This window comes from Cygnus atratus, chromosome 2, assembly GCF_013377495.2.
Source record: "Cygnus atratus isolate AKBS03 ecotype Queensland, Australia chromosome 2, CAtr_DNAZoo_HiC_assembly, whole genome shotgun sequence".
Taxonomy (NCBI): Eukaryota; Metazoa; Chordata; class Aves; order Anseriformes; family Anatidae; genus Cygnus; species Cygnus atratus.
In genome coordinates, this window is record NC_066363.1 from 13,848,731 (window position 1) to 13,864,804 (window position 16,074).

The window sequence follows — 16,074 nt, forward strand, 5'->3', positions numbered from 1 at the left end:
AGTACAGAAAAAGTACGGAAAGAAAAATGAGATAGGATACTTTATCTGATTTTCAGTACTCTGTGGGTTCCAAATTGAGAATAAAAGAGACCCACAGTTGGAGAGAGCTGACTTCATGGGAGGTCTGAGTGAAATAGCCCATAGCAGAAAGCAGAAGCCTTTCAGGAAATGTGCCCTTCCATCTGCATTAACTCTTGCCTCTCTTGAGTTATTGCTATTAAGCTCTCTAGATCTGGTCACTGATAAAATGTGCTTCTAAAAGATTGTCTTGTCCAGGACCATTTCAGGAATGGCAGTGCAAGCTGTTGAAGGCTTTTGTGCATACAATGGAGCTTCTGTAAGAAATATATGGTATAACACTGATGGCATTTTAAAGTGCCATTCAGCATCAGAGTAAAGGTTTACACAGCATACATAATATATAGCTCTGGTTGCTAAATGTCTGCTGCCAGTGCTTCCTGATGTTAACAATGGCTGCCATTGTTTAGTCAATGTAAAATCTTTAGAAATATAGCTGTGGAATTCTTTCCTCAAATGCAAGTTGAACAGCCCGAATAAATACACAGAGCTTTAGCTGACATATGAAATTCCCATTAGGATTAGAGGAAGCTGAAGAGTTTTGTTAACATGGCACTCATTCAAAGCTGGTGGCATAGGTGGACATTTAAAAGTACTCAGCCTGGACTGATTCTGTTCTCCTAAACTCAAGCTCTCGTTCACCTTAATGGTCAGAACAGAAATTACTCAGTAGCACAAAATGGATCTATGAATCTCATGGAAAAACTCCTTTAGAGTTGCTCCCTAAAACTAGACAAATTACTTTTTTTTTTTAATTGTCCCTTTGGTTTTGAACCCTCAAAGTTTTGTTTTTCACACACCTTGCTTTCCAATATCTTTTCTAGGTAATCCTTTCAGACAGAAAGCACCATTTTAGCTTTTTTTTTTTTTTTTTTTTTTTATGCTGTAAGAGCATCTGATAGCAATTCCTTAAACTTTCCATCTAAAAATCTAAAAGGATTCCTCTGACTTATTCTTTTAAAGATCTCCCACATCCATTGCTTGCTTCAGGCTTTTGATATTCAGCAAAGAAAATTCCCTTGGGTAACAAAATTTTTTTAAATTTTTTTTTCATCCCCCAGAATTTCTTTCTGATTTGGCAAAGGTATATTGTGAATAAATGTGATCTGGAATCCCAGTTTTGATTGAAGAGACGGTAGAAGATAGAGGAGAAAGGTAGGAAAATTTATTCCCAAAGATAGAGGAGAAAGGAAGGGAATTTTATTCCCAAATTTTAACTCCTTGGGTTTCGTGGCAGCTTTCTGCATTCTGCTACTTAATCACACAGCCTACATTTTTGTTTTCAAACAGTAATGCTACCATAGTATATTTTCGGCAAACAAGACAAGGAAAAAAGTATGCTGAAGAAGGACATGCAAATAGTCAATTCTGAAAGGATTTCACCTTGAAGGTGAGGTCTGTCTCTTGCCTAGTGCTATCTTCATTGCCATAAGCAACAGTTTGCTGATGTAGCAATTCCTGTTCAGTTAGCAATCACTATGCAACACCAGCAGCACTGGTGTTGATAAGCCACACAGACAACTGATAGCTGTGCATGGGTGATGTGTGTGATACAAGAAAAAAATGGAAAAGCATGCAAAAGTGTGTCTGATGTTCAGCTTTTCATTGTTCACATTTAAGGGTTTTGGTAATAAATTCACTCAAGAATGTTGAGCTTTGTCTGTGCAAAAGCACTATCTGTAGCTGTTATGTGTGGAGTGATGCCAGTCAAAGCACAATTAAAAAAAAAATCTTTAAGAAACAGCTCAGCTTGGCAAGGCCTGTGAAGCCAGTCAGCCTTGATGCCGTTATTGCACACACACATCCATGCTTCTGGCAGCATTTTGTGTTGGAATAATACTGTTCTAGTCTCACATCATTGAAAGCATAATCTATCTGATCATATTTCCACAGATCTGGGCAATAACATGTTTTAAATAGCATACTACATCATCTACAATTATTTCTAGTCAGATTTATACTGTTCATTTTAAATTAACCTCAACATATGATAATCTCTGAAAGTATGCATTTCCCATTTAGGACTTTGGGTTGGGGGAACAGTTTTCAGTGCTTACCCTTTCTATCTTCCCTTCTTCTTTCTTTGAAACAGAATAATTCTGTCTACCCAAATTTGGATGTGTTTGCTACTGATGGAAGTAACAATAACAACACTAAGCAATAACATATGCTTTCTTTCAAGTTCAATCATATCTAAGTCATAAAATTCATCATTCAGAGTCAATTTTGGACTCATTTTCACATAGTTGGAACTTAAAATATTTGTGAGTTCATATTAACTGAAGCCCTATTGGAAGCTGTTTATGAGTAACTTCAAAAATCATAGTTTATTTTTAGAGTGCTTAGAGGGTGAACGTCAATAATTCTTTGTTTAGCCCACTCTGAGCACTGTGACTGTGTGTGTGAATCACTATAGCTTTTGTTGGTATTAGTGTTATAATCCCCCATTTTTGAACAGAAGGGTTATAACAAAATGGAAAGATGTATTCCAGAATGAAAGCTAGCAAATGAGTATTTGTCTCACCAGGAACATATTTTGTTTGTATAATGGATAGTGTCAAGTTTGTTGGCTGGAGATCTGTTATACCTTGAATAGTTTCCTAGGCCTGTAACTAGAATTAATTTCCAAAAGTAGGAGTTCTGATGGAGAAATTGGTTTTGAATTTTACAATAGAGAAAAAACTTTCTAGAGCAATTCCTTGGTTAATATACGGATTGCTATGAAAGGAAAATATATTTCCTTAATTTTCAAAGGAACGTACTGTATTCTCAATAGTCAAGGAAATAGATGGTCAGTAAAAAAGAGAAAATCAGTTCCTTTTTTTTTTCTTCTTCTTTATTATATATGCTATCACTGCAGCCTATAGCTTTGGTGATAATGTAAGGACTATTTCTTAAGAACTGAAACATGAAAGATGTTCCAGTGCTGGAACTGTTTTGAAAAGGAAACAGTTGTTTAGTGCTAGAAAACACCAGCTCTTCTAAAATGCTTAAAGGAGCATGAGACTTCCAGGAATCCTGCACCTCAGTAAAAAGAGGAAAATAAACAGAACCATCATGCTGTAAGACAACAATTCTCTGGGCTTTCATGAATTCTGTAACCTTTCACAGTAAGGCCATTTGTTTGAATCCTGTCTTACTCAATATTAATGATTTAAATCTACAATCATCTGATAGCTGCTTAGAGATGTATATATAATTAACAGACAGTTCATCTGATGGTAGAATTCACAGCTGACAGATATGTATTACCCAAAACTACTGTCTGGCTTCCCGGATGGTGAGAAGCATTTCATGGACATGAGAAAATGTCATTCATCTACGCAGCTTCAGCTTCACATTGTTTGAACGTTAAGTCATGTAGGCAAGTGTTACTATTCTGAATCCAGAGACATGTTACCACAATACATAGCGTGCATAGCAAGCCTGTAGAGGAACTATCATTTTTTAGAGGTAAAGGCAACAGGATTCATCTAGCTACTAAGCCAACACTATGGTGGAACTTCTATTTTTTGTTTCTTTGAAAACCTTTTTCATAAATACTGCTTTCTTAGGAACAGAATTATCCCTACACATCCCTCTTTTTTAACATTTTTGGAGGTGTTGGGATTTTTTCAACACTGAGACCAAAATTTCTTCTTTTTTTGGGAATGTGTGGGAGGCTGTGGAAGGGTGTTTGGTGGTTCAAAATTAATCTGACAAAATAGTAATGGACTTCTATCTGCCTCGACAGTTTTGCTAAGGTAAGAACTCATGAAACTAATGGTTAGCTGGGTTTCTGTGTGCTGTACTTCAGGAACAAAACCAGTTCTTTGTAAAATAATGACCTTTTTTGCTGATGGGGATCACTGTCCTTTAAAGGCTCATATATTATACCCCCTATCTTTGAAAGTAGCTCTATTTCTGTTTCTATGGTTCGTGTAGCTGTCACTTCAGTGTACGTCTAGATGTTATCTTGCTTCAGTGAACACCACACAGAAGGGGAGGCTGAGTGATGGATACAAGAAATTGGTCATTAGCCAAAGCAGCTTATGAATGTTTATATAGCTATCTCTGAATTGCCTTGGCCGTTAGTTGTGTGGTTTTATTAGTTTCACCTGCAACATATATGGAGTTTAATAATTCAGCCTATTCAGCATATGAATTTGTAGTAATAGCACAGGGGAGCAGCATTTAGAAAGATCGACAGTTCCTCCAAAGATATATGAAACTATATGTGTGTACGTGATTTCAGTCTTTACCATTTTGGCACCTCCATGTCTGCTTTCTTCTGTCACCAACAGTAAAAAACAGCCTGTCATCAAGGATCCTTCATATACCTGAAGGGTCCAAAGCCTTGACCTTTTAGGAAATTTTTAATTTAATCAATTAAAAAAATCTAGAAAGATGTTTTGTTACTGAAGAAAAACTAGAATGGTAAAGACAATCTCTCCTTCAAAATCTGCCTCAAGAAAGGCTTAATTTCTCATTATTTGTTTTATTACCTCCAGGCTAATATTTGTTAGCTGTGCCAGCTGCAACACTACAGGCAGAAAGTGTAGCAGACATGGTTCTTTGTTTCTTGTAGCATTCAGCAGTTCACTGATGTTCAATCTAAAAAAAAATAAAAATAAAAATCCACCCTCTGAAACTAAGCACTTAAAGAGAATACATAGTCCTTACAATCAATACTTCTAGGATCTGGTCACAAAGTGCCTTCCTTGGTGAATAAAATGTGATAAGTCCTAGAAAACTTATACATTTCTTATATTTAAAGGGCAAGTAATATAGACAGTGACAGACACAATGGAAGTAACCCAAGTAACCCATAATGACAAGACATTGGCATTTTTCATGCTAATGGCAACAGAAAAAGATGAGGTAACCTTTTCATTACATCCCCAGATTCCCTTATGCAGCTCTAAAGGTACCTGAGCCCTAACCGACTTCTGATAGTAAAGCTGCAAGAGAAATCTCCTATGGAAATCTGACTTTACTCCCCAAAGGAAGTTACAGGATGGACTAATGAAACAGATGCAAAGACTTATTGGTCTTGACACTGTCAGAAAACACCAATATCTAGAAACAGAAGACAAAATGTTTGGTGCCCATGAGCAGTCCCAACTAAATGGGAGAAGGATGTGGTAGGAGAGAGGAGACCTGCCATGAGGAAGCTGCCCCATCACTTCTGGGGCTGTATCAGTTCCAAAGCTCTACTCTGGCTGTCTTTTCAAGTACACAAGGTCTATTGAAAAGCAGGCTGCTGCATCTTTACCGTGTATGTTCAGTACGTGTATGCTGGCTATGTTTTTTCACAGTGCAGGCTGCTACCACGGGTGCATTTGGGAGCAGCACAGGTTTTCAGCTGCAGGATGCAGGCAGGTACAGCCAACAATAGGGCAGCTCTGAGCTGACAAAGTGCTTTACCAGCAGTGCTTTTCAATGCTCTGAGCTGCTCCAGCAGAAAATAAGGTGTTTTTTCCACTTCATCAGTGCTCTCTCCCCATTTCCTCTGGGAAGTCAAGTTTCCATAGGAAACCATGCTGTTGGAAGCTAATTCTTCCAGAGGTCTAACACTAGCCCCTCTCAGGCAGGAAGGCAGCTTAGTGGGCCCAGTGGGAAGAAGCAGATGGATAGGAAAATGACCTGCTTTCCAAAACTATTTAAACATAAACACTCTTCTGCTGTGGCTGTGTAAGAGCCTTAAAAAATCAAGGAATATTTAGTAGAAAATAGGGGTCATGATGGAGGGGTTTGGGCAAAAAGTAATGCCCCCCTCACACACAAACACAAAAAAAGTCCTTTGCGAATGGTAATGTAACTAAGGTAACTCTGTACCTACACCTTGAAAACTATGAAGCAATACTGCTGATAATCATGTACCAAGGAACATCTATACGGGCTTTTTGGTGCTGATCTTCACTCCTGAGTCTGAATTTTTCTGAATCATCTCTCTTACCACAGCAGCAGGACAGAATTCCAATAGAATTGTCCTTGATTCAACTGAGAACTGTTACTGGATGAGACCATTGCTTTCAGGTAATACCTTTACGTCATATAAATGCTTTCAAGTAAGCTAAAGCAGATATCTTGCTTTCATACAGCACTGCACTGGTTTCCCTGACTACCTATTCTTCTACATAAAATGTTGAGATGTTAGGGACAGAATGAGCACCAACAAATACAGCATACAGTATCTTCTTCCAAGAGCAACTGTAGAAGACACAATTTAGATGTTAAAGTATATTATAGCACAGGTTCTTATGTGATATGGTTTAGATAATTTGAGTTCAGAATTCCATTTAAGTTAAATATCAAATGTCTCAGAAAAAAAAATGTTGAGAAGTTTTTTTGACAAAAATCTATTTACATGCCAAAAATGAGAGTGCATGTGCAGTCTTATACAGGATAATAAAGGCAAACTAGGGACACAGATCATGCTGGGTAAGAGATTCATTCAGAGATCTTCAGTGAAAGAAATTCTTCCACATACATTTTTTTTTCTCATTTTAATTTGAGGATAGGTATCATCCTGCAAAGCAACTTGCCACAGCTTTTGATATTTCTGCTCACACGTTCATTGTGCTTTGTTGGGCTTTTTTTTTTTTTATCTTTTTCTTTGAAAAGTAAATAAAAGATATCTACAATGTCCAGAGATGAGTGTAGCTAGAGCATGAAAAAGGGTGTGAAGGAGAACAGTTGATGGTAGATAATAACTCAGATGCAGGCCTAAATCAAAAAAAAAAAGCAACAAAATGTCACTGGAGAAGGAAGACATTGGTAGGCCAGTGTTAGAGATATCTACAAGCTACTCAAAGTTTGCGGTTACAGCACAAGGGATAAAATAGCAGTGTAAAATTAGTATGATTTAAGAAAATCTTATATGTGTCTTGACCTGCAGCTGACACTAGTTTAAATTATGCCAAAGAATCAACTCTGACTCCTCAGTGCTACCAAAATACTTTCTCCTCCAAACAATGGAATTATCTCCTCCCACACATACCAAGATCCACTGCAAGTTCAATGTAACTCAGTGCATATAAGGATTTGGGCAACATTCATTTCATATTTGTAAGTTGAAGTAATAACAAGGGCAGGAGCTCTATTTAGGAAAGAGGTGAAATGTTCTGTGCTAACAAGAAAAGGAAAGAGAGAGCTTGGAGATGATAAAGAAAATAGTGCAAAATGTACTGAATGTCCTAAAGGGAAAGTATACCCTGCAAAAGCCTCTGCTCAGCCCTCTTGCTTGTGCTTGTTCTGGAGCCTTACTCATTAGAGAGGATTACTCACTTTTCAAATGATTTAAGTTAAGACTTCTTTGGTTTGTGGGTTTCTACAACAGCTTCAGTCATTAATTTAAATACTGGCTGAGATGACAGGTGTCATTGGGAGGTTTGTCCCCAGTCTGCCTGCTGCTCAGGTAGCCTGAACATGCCAAGCCAGAGGAGACCCTCACCTCACCAAGGACAAGACTGTAAATCTGGAGTGAAGCCCCTCAAAGGCAAGGTAGTGCTTGTAATTTTTTGCTCTTCTACTTGTCTTGACATTAAGGTATCATGTCAGGTAAACATGATAAGGTATACTAAAATGTATACTACAGCCACACAGGAAACTTCTCCCTGATGAAATATTAGTGTGAAAGAGCTTATGTGAAATGTTGTACTAGATGTTACCATGTTTTCTTTCTGTCTTAAGAACAAGTGAACCTACAAAAATGGTAACAAAAAACACATATGTGCCAAAACTGAACTTGTAAATGGATTTCATAGAATATTCATAGAAGATGTGTCTGTATAATTACTAATATTCTCCTAGTAACTTTACAGTTACTTTACAGTTTTAATAATAATGCATGTCACCATCGAAAAAAGTATATGCTATGGTGTGGCCTTGATGCCTAGTTTACCAGTGTCATATGCTTTTAATGGCTTCATAGGAGCTCAAATTCCTTTAGCAGTTGCTTTGGAGCTTGAAAACAAAAAATTCTATTATAAATTAATTAAGGGAAAAAGTAAATGTTCAAATGTTCATGCAGAACATTGTGGTAAGTATATGGATGAGTCAATGAAATAAAAAAAAAAAAGGGGGGGGGAGGGGAGTAATTGAGCAGTCTTAATTTTATTTTTTTTTTATGAATCACTCACCCATAGATCTATATATGTCTAGCAGGCATCAGAATATGTGGTGTTAATGTGATCACAAGTGGTGTATTGAAGCACAATAACTTTTTTTATTCTCCCTCTGCATTCCATGACCGGACATTTGCCATTACTAAACCTCAGCTGTACAAACCGGCAGATTACGTTTCTTCCAGCCTTCAGAAACACCCCCACATCATATATTTGTTTGAAATCTGCAACATTCAGTTCATTACCTATCTATCTCATTTTCTGCAGAACTCTACCGTTTCACCAAATTTCTAATCTGCTGCTTCAGATTTTGGTACGTCTGCAAAGCTCTGCACTGGAGGAAGCACTTGAAACAAAACTTCTTCTAACTCCAAGATACTATTTATCGGTCACTATGTTTTTCTGCTAAAAATAAAAGAATCCCAGTGTAGTCATCTATAAGTCAGCCTAGAAATAGTGAAAACTTTTTTTTTCCTCTCACCCACATTTGACAAATTTAAAACTGACTTTTCTGTTGACTACAGGAGAGGAAGGGGGAAGGGCGTCCCTCCAGCTGTTAGCAGCAATCTTGGTGCAGGAAGAGGCTCACATCCAACTGCTGCAGACTGGAGAAGTCGGACTGAGGGCAGTGAAGCAATCCCACAGCAGGTCTAGCTTCCCAACTGTCCCTGATTTTTTCATCAACGATTTTCATTGTTTGTCCTCTGTCTGGGGGTTTCCCTTCAGTGAGTATGTGGATTTGGAAAGACTGAAAAAATGCAATAGCTGAATACTTCTGCATATCTTACAACTCCTTCTTCCCTCATTCTCACTCATGGTGTATTGCTCATATTTTCTCTTTAAAGTTTTTACCTATATTGCTGCTTTTTGCCACCACTTTATTTTTTTCCTGTCACTTTCACATATTTTAATTTCAAATCCTAATTTTCTGTTGTGATATACATCTGTGAAGGTTTGGAGGTGATCGAGTCTTAAGAAAAAAGAAAGGAAAAAAAAGAGCAGTAAGTGTCAGAGTGTACTGACTTCTCTAGATTTACATTTCCACCAGTATTTACAGGAGTCTAACTTGTAGACCTTGTGAACTTTCTCCCACAAAAACAAAATAATAATAATAATTGCATATGCATTCCAATTATACCCAGGGTAGTTAAGAATCACAATTTGAGTTAGAAATAATAACAGAATTCAAGACAGAAAACAATCACCTTTTTTGGTCTGTTTCTTTTCTAAAAGAGGTCAGAGCCAACACTTCCACTGAGTTCAAGAGGGAAACTTCTCTGCCTTTATTGTCAAGTAAACACAGTTAAAATACATAAACCAGACATATACAGACAAAATACATGGCCTATTTCTAAGGCCAAATTTGGTAACCAATCACAATGAATTCACTGTTTCTAAATGAGGGCAGAAGTTGTCCCTACAAGACATTTTCCTTTATTTAGGATTTCAGTAAGTTCTGCTGAGTTTGTCAAGACCTGCTATTTTGTTTTGCATACACAGAGTACCTCATACAGTGGATTATTGTTCCATGTCTGAGAGTATGCAACAGTTTTGCAGTGCATAAACAAAATAAAAAAACTAAGTTATAAAAGCCTTACATCTGGTGCCTTTCTCCAGAATACTGCTACTGTTTATGCAAAGATTGCCATTTTGAAACAAAAGCAAGATCATCTTCCTAATAGGTGGCACTGTCCTGAAATTTAGACTATCTTCATTTAAAAAAAAAAAAAGATTTGAGTTTATTTAGGAAAATCTTCAGGCTTTCAAACTATCCTCTGCAAAGATCCAGAGAGTACCTAAAACCTGAACATTTTTCCAAGCAAAAAGAAAGAACCCACTGTTACTAATACACCATTAGCTGAAGGTTGCCTAGGGATAGGAATGAAGTTCAGCTCCTTGGAAGAGACAGCCCGAAAGCAGCCACACCAGAGCCAACTGTACAGTCACTCTCCAGTGCAGCCAACAAACAAGCTGGGGAAAGACAGCTAAGGGAACAGACCCAGGTCTAGCTGTAGCTGTAGCCATTGGAAACATTATATTCCAAAACAAAACTGAAGTAAATTTTCAGCTGGAGCAGGGGACTGACTACACCCAGAATGATTAATATTTTCATGTGTAAGGAGCTGAAGGAAAGTTCCCAGACTCCACTACGACAAACAGCTTCTTATGATTGATAATATTAGGGACAGAAAATGCAGGAAAGTAGTCAAGAAATTGCTCCCAAAGGGCTAAATCTACACACCTGTGCCCTCCTCATTTATGTGATACTTGCTAAGGAGATGCTGTTGCTTTCAAGGTCAAAGATCTCTGAAGAAGGCTCTTCCATTTTCTTGGTGGACCCTACATAACCACAGGCTCTTGGTTCTGCTTAAAGGAGATTTTTTGAAGTACATATGGGAGTTACATGCCCAATTCCCATTATTTCCTAAAGACAATTACATGCTTAACTGCCCTCTGTGCCTTTTATAACCTTCCTTTTTGGAGCCAGATGTTCATGATTACATAGATTATCTACAATAGGTTTCACAACAGCAGTACTTTGAGGTACTTCTTTAAAATTCTATTGGAAGTTTTGACAACATACACAAAATGTAGAGTAATGATCATGTAGTCTATGGATTGTTTGTTTTAAGAAACTGAGATTTTTCATGCTAAAATAGGATACATTTTTAAGGAAACATACCCTCAGTCTAAAATATATATAATTATGGTTTATTCTGTTGCTCCAGTGGATTAAAACATTCATTATACAAGCCACAGATAAGATATAATCTCGGAGGCTGATGACTTTTGCAACATCAGAGAAGATTAAAGGGGAGATTTTGTTGTAAACTGAGTTTGCAATAGAAAATTATGTCCACTGTGTGGTAAAAAGTTTGCTGTCACTTTCAGCTCTGGCTTTGCTTTATTTTATTTTTCCTAGTCTAGCTGGCTGTAAATCTTCAAAATTGCATAATGCCAATTAAGAAAAATAAAGAGAAAATTGAGATACCAGTACTCATAGAGGAATGCTGTTGGCTGAGGCCCCAGATATTTTTTGTGTCTCCAGTGATTTTCCTGTAACTGTTCCAGGAAGTTTGGGAAAAGCTTTGCATTGACATCATGCTGCAAATGCTGGAAAAGCGTTACCCTGGGAAAGATTTGAGGCCTAGTTCAATGTCCTGCATAACCTATCCTAAGACTTCTATGGACATTCTCAAGGTTAATGAATTCAGCAGAAATCTAACCCATCTCTCCTACCAAAAGCAGCTTTACTGAAGAGAAAGTTAACAAATTGTTTTTTTTAATGTAGCTGTTCCTATTAACCACTTAATGGGAAAGTACATTATACTATTATACTTGATTTAAAAATATATATATATTTTAACAGTAATTTATTCTCACTAGCAAAATAAGCAGATTATGGATGATTTCCCTTTTCTTACATCAGGATTGTTTTCTTCTTTTTATAAATTAAAAACAATAGATATAAATAAAGACTAATTCCTGGGGAAAAAAAATCAGAGAGGACATTTAGATTCAGTTCTGGAAGATGGCCACTGTAGAAGGTTAAGTCACATAAGACTTAGCTTCTGAGAAGGAGAAAAAGCATCCAATGACTGTTAGGATCAGTCCTTAATACTTCAGTAGGTAATTCTGTAGAATTATGGGTTTGAGTGGGCTTTTGTTTTCCAGGAACTATTGCTGTTACCTAAACTACTTGTCAGTGAACGGTTGGGCTCTTCTGACTTAAACTGAGTGACTCAAAAGCTGTGTTATCCCATGTCTACAGAATTATCAGGGACCAGGAAACTGTGCTGTTCTCAAGGTACCTGTCTCCCATACCTATTATGAGAAAAGCTAGCTGACTAGTTTGAACTAGAAGCCTTATTTTTAGATGAGAAAAATAAGGCAAGAAAAAGGCTACCTAAATAAATTCCAGTGACTGTATTGCTCTTCATTTCCAAGTTAATTCATAGAAGCAGTATAAAAGATGTGTAAAAACTGTAAAATAATTTTGTGAGCGGCAGCAATCCTTTTTTTTTTTTTTTCTGATAATGGTTGAGAAAAAACAGGAAATAGAATGACCTTAAAAGTTCATAAGAAATGAACTTCTACTGCAGTGGATGCTAAATGTGCCAGTATTTTCTGACTTCTTATTCCTGAAGTACATTTTTTCATAAATATGTTGTACAGGAAAAATTTGTTTTTATAACCTCTCACATTTGGCAAATTGAAACCCCAATGTCTCATTTCACTTTGCTGATATTTCACAGTCAAGGGGTAGTAACATCTTAGAAACAATGCTAAGACTGTGTGTACTTGTTGTTTTTAATAAAACTGTCAAGTGTTAAAACCTTGTGAGTGTATGGGTGTATTTATAGATTATTTCTCTCCAAATGTATAGAATAATTTTTAAAACCACATTCCCAAACGTAAAGCTAGTGAAACAGAAAATAATTCACTACAAAAAGCATAAAGAAATGAATACAGGTCTTGGACAAAGATAGAAAAACATAAACTATTGTGTAGAATTGATAAATATTATTCATTCAAACTTTTATTTACAGAAAACCTTTAAAGTGAATTCCAAAAATAATCTTATTCAAAGCCAGAAACACACATAAAAAAATAAAGTATTAGAAACAATTTTGTTTCCTTTTGTTTTTAGTGTTTTTTTTTACCTTCTTCAAGAGAGATAACTCACTCATAATCTAGTACTAACAATTCAGAGAGTATCATAACCATTACTGGATTGCAAAAATACAAATAAACATTTCCTTATGTACTAAGGAAAATCAGATATAGACAGATTATGTCCAATATTTTAAGTTCAAGTACTCACATTTAGTCACATTACTTTGTACCTAGCACACAAGCAGGTAAAATCACTTTCAGAGGTACAAATGACAAAAATTGCAGTGAATTTAGGCAGGAGAACAGTCCAGGGATCAGAGCTGTGGAAGTATTTAGGCCATTAAATCACAACTACTATTTCAGTTGAAGTTGGATGCTTAAATACAGTTATGGATATGGCTATAAAACTGTAAAAGCATGGTAAGTGTTGCATTTCATAAATGTCAAGATAAGTTATAAAAAGTTGGTCCTAATTAGTTATTCAGACTTACTCAGTAATTCTCCAGTTATATCAATACATATGGGCACTTTTAAACAGGTGTGCAGAAACCATCAAGTTAATCAAACATTACCTGAATTTGAAGTGTCAAAAAAAAACAGTATCTCAGTCTCAGCCTTGAAACATAATTTGGCTCATATCCTCAGGCATGATTTTTAGCTTTGGGTAATTTCTTGGAATTCAAGTCAACCCAAACTCCCTGCCTTCACTGGTTACCTTCCACATTTACCAAATCTGAAAGCCACATCTATACCGCTGTCCTTTGTAGACAGCCAACAGACCCATCTATTTTATATGTAGGCTTCAGAACCTGGAGTCATATTTTCCTGCCTGATAGCAACTCCAGAAATGTTAGGAATAGGGTCTAAATGTTATACTTCACTGTGGTTCTTCTGAAAGCATCAACTAATACCTCTAGACACCCTTCATTTACACTTTGGTGGCAATGAGAAACTGAAATGCTTAGCTCAAGGCTGCTGATTCTCCCAGACGTTAAGGATGCTTTAGCCTTAAGAATAGAAATAACCTGGTTCAGTGTAGATGTCAACACAATTAATCATCCTAGATTCCCTTGACAGTCAATGAAGATCTATTCAGAGTAGACAATGGAGTACAAGTTGTGATTCATATCATCCTAAAGTACACACTTAAAATAGGTCAGAGAAACTGTACCCTAATAAGGCCTCTTTCTATTCATAGACTACAGATGGAGCCTAAGATGATGAACTCAACTAAAGATAGGTAAAGTTAAAATGAATCCATGCCTGTATTATGCAATACAACTTCCATAGACATAATCTGTTGTATCTAGTGTCCTGTTTTCCAGAGAAGAGAATGGAAAAAAAGGAAGTTCAAGTATAAAGATTTTTAAGCCTAGCCTCCTGCAGACTTACCTGTAAAATATATCCCAAGAGTTTAATATACTTATTTTAAGGTTACAGTAAAAGTTAGTGTAAAGAGACTCTGAAGAATCAAGGTCTTTAAAGAAAAAAATTAAGTAGATATTAGACATGGGTTTGCAAAATCAAAAGATCTGAATGTCTAATGACAACTGAGCAAGCATATCCCTTGGGCTTCTTTGAAAGCCTAAATATTAGTAAAGGGAAAATTAGATCAAGAAAATGTTGGCACTTCTTACTATTTTGTTATTGGAAAGGGAATGTGGCAAAAACAGTTAGTTCTCTTATAGCAAATGTGTTAATGTAAAGTCGTTCTTTCATTCATTTCACCATATTTTGCGTTTAGAGAAAGATGAATATTCAGTAGTCACATTTTGTTCACTTCAGGGTTTTTTTCAGTTCACATATTCATGGAACTTATGGAACTTTTGACTACTGGTTTTGAAAAATACAACTGACAGGAACTCTGTGAGCATAGCCTTTTTCAAAAGCACCATTTAAAACCTTTAAAAAAATTGCTTGTGTTCCACTCCAAATACGCAGCATTAAGCACTGTCCATTAAGAAGTTTCTAAGACTTGTAATGAATACCTTGACTAACTAAAAGAAAAAGAAAAAAAAAAAGTACATATTTATCTTTATATTAGTCTGCCTCTTTCAACAGGAAATGTTATAGAACTGTGATTAACAGGCACTGAGTTTTTTTAACGTGTAAAATAGAGAAGAGAGGGGACAAGCTGTGGTGAGGAAAATGCAAGCATTGTACAGATCAACAGACCTCCTGTCCCAGAGAGATTTATTTATTGGAAATTATGGTGAGAGGAAAAAGACTAAATAACTTTAAGTCCCCAGTTATTATGTCATATGTAGCCCCATAGTACAATATCGCCACAATCTGCTGTTTTGTAAACCGAGCTGTCAAACACTTGTTATTTTAAAGCTGCAGCTTTTCAGGGTCCTCTGACAGCCAGTGGTCCCAGCTCTCAGCCTGATTCATGGCTGGCTCTGAGACAGAGGAAGTTCCCGTCTGCTATAATCTAAACACTTTGCAAATGGAGCATTGGAACAGTGGTGAAAGAAGAAAACAGCCTAAACCCTATAACCCAGACAAGAATCCTACAAAGCTTCTGGGGAGAAGAGAAAGGAAATAAGTACAACAGCACAGACTGCAAGATCAGCAAATGTATTCATGTGATTTTATTTCAAACTCTCAGAGTTTCAGGCAGGGGAAAAAAGTTGATTTTAAGCCACTTAGCTGAAAAGCAGTGAAAATTAGTCTCTGTCAAAAATATGGAAACAATGTCCCAGATGTGTACTTCTGCAACATCTGTATTTTCCATTTCAAGTGTAAATATAAAAAGGTGGGTTGTAGGAGGATTTCTCCTTCTCCTACCCTCTCTCCCACCCCTGAGAGTTGTATTTAGTCCTTAAATTCAGATCAGTTGATAATTATAAAGCATAAATTGATGCAGATAATTTCCATTGCACTGAACTCTAGATCTGCTGTTTCAGAGCCATCATGCAGATGGTAAACAGAAGACATATTCCTGGGATGTGATAATGTGCACCTATATTACTGAGGGGATGAAATCAGATACATCTGCTGCTTATTCTTTCTTAAAGAAAACAAATGTCCAAATCCAGGGAGAAACATTAAAAAAAATAATATAAAATCATTACCAATTTTGACCAAATTTCAGTTCTTCCACAGTAGCAGTCCTGTCTCCCCCTCCTACCAACCTGCATGGAGCAACACTCGTCAAAACACTCTGCCAGGGAATAAGAACACCCAGCCATCCTTCCCTTCACATCCTGATCTGAACAAGTATAGAAAATGCTTACTTTAATTACTTATAAGTACCTTGACTTAGACT

At 36.5% G+C, this 16,074-nt stretch overlaps 1 long non-coding RNA gene across 1 annotated transcript; it reads left to right on the forward strand.

The window, feature by feature from the left end:
• The first annotated feature begins 3,307 nt into the window (after nt 1-3,307).
• On the forward strand, nt 3,308-14,586 carry LOC118247336 (uncharacterized). The gene is made up of 3 exons (XR_004778396.2): nt 3,308-3,821; nt 6,022-6,096; nt 8,711-14,586. It is a non-coding gene; the product is annotated as an uncharacterized LOC118247336 (long non-coding RNA).
• The last annotated feature ends 1,488 nt before the right edge of the window (nt 14,587-16,074 follow it).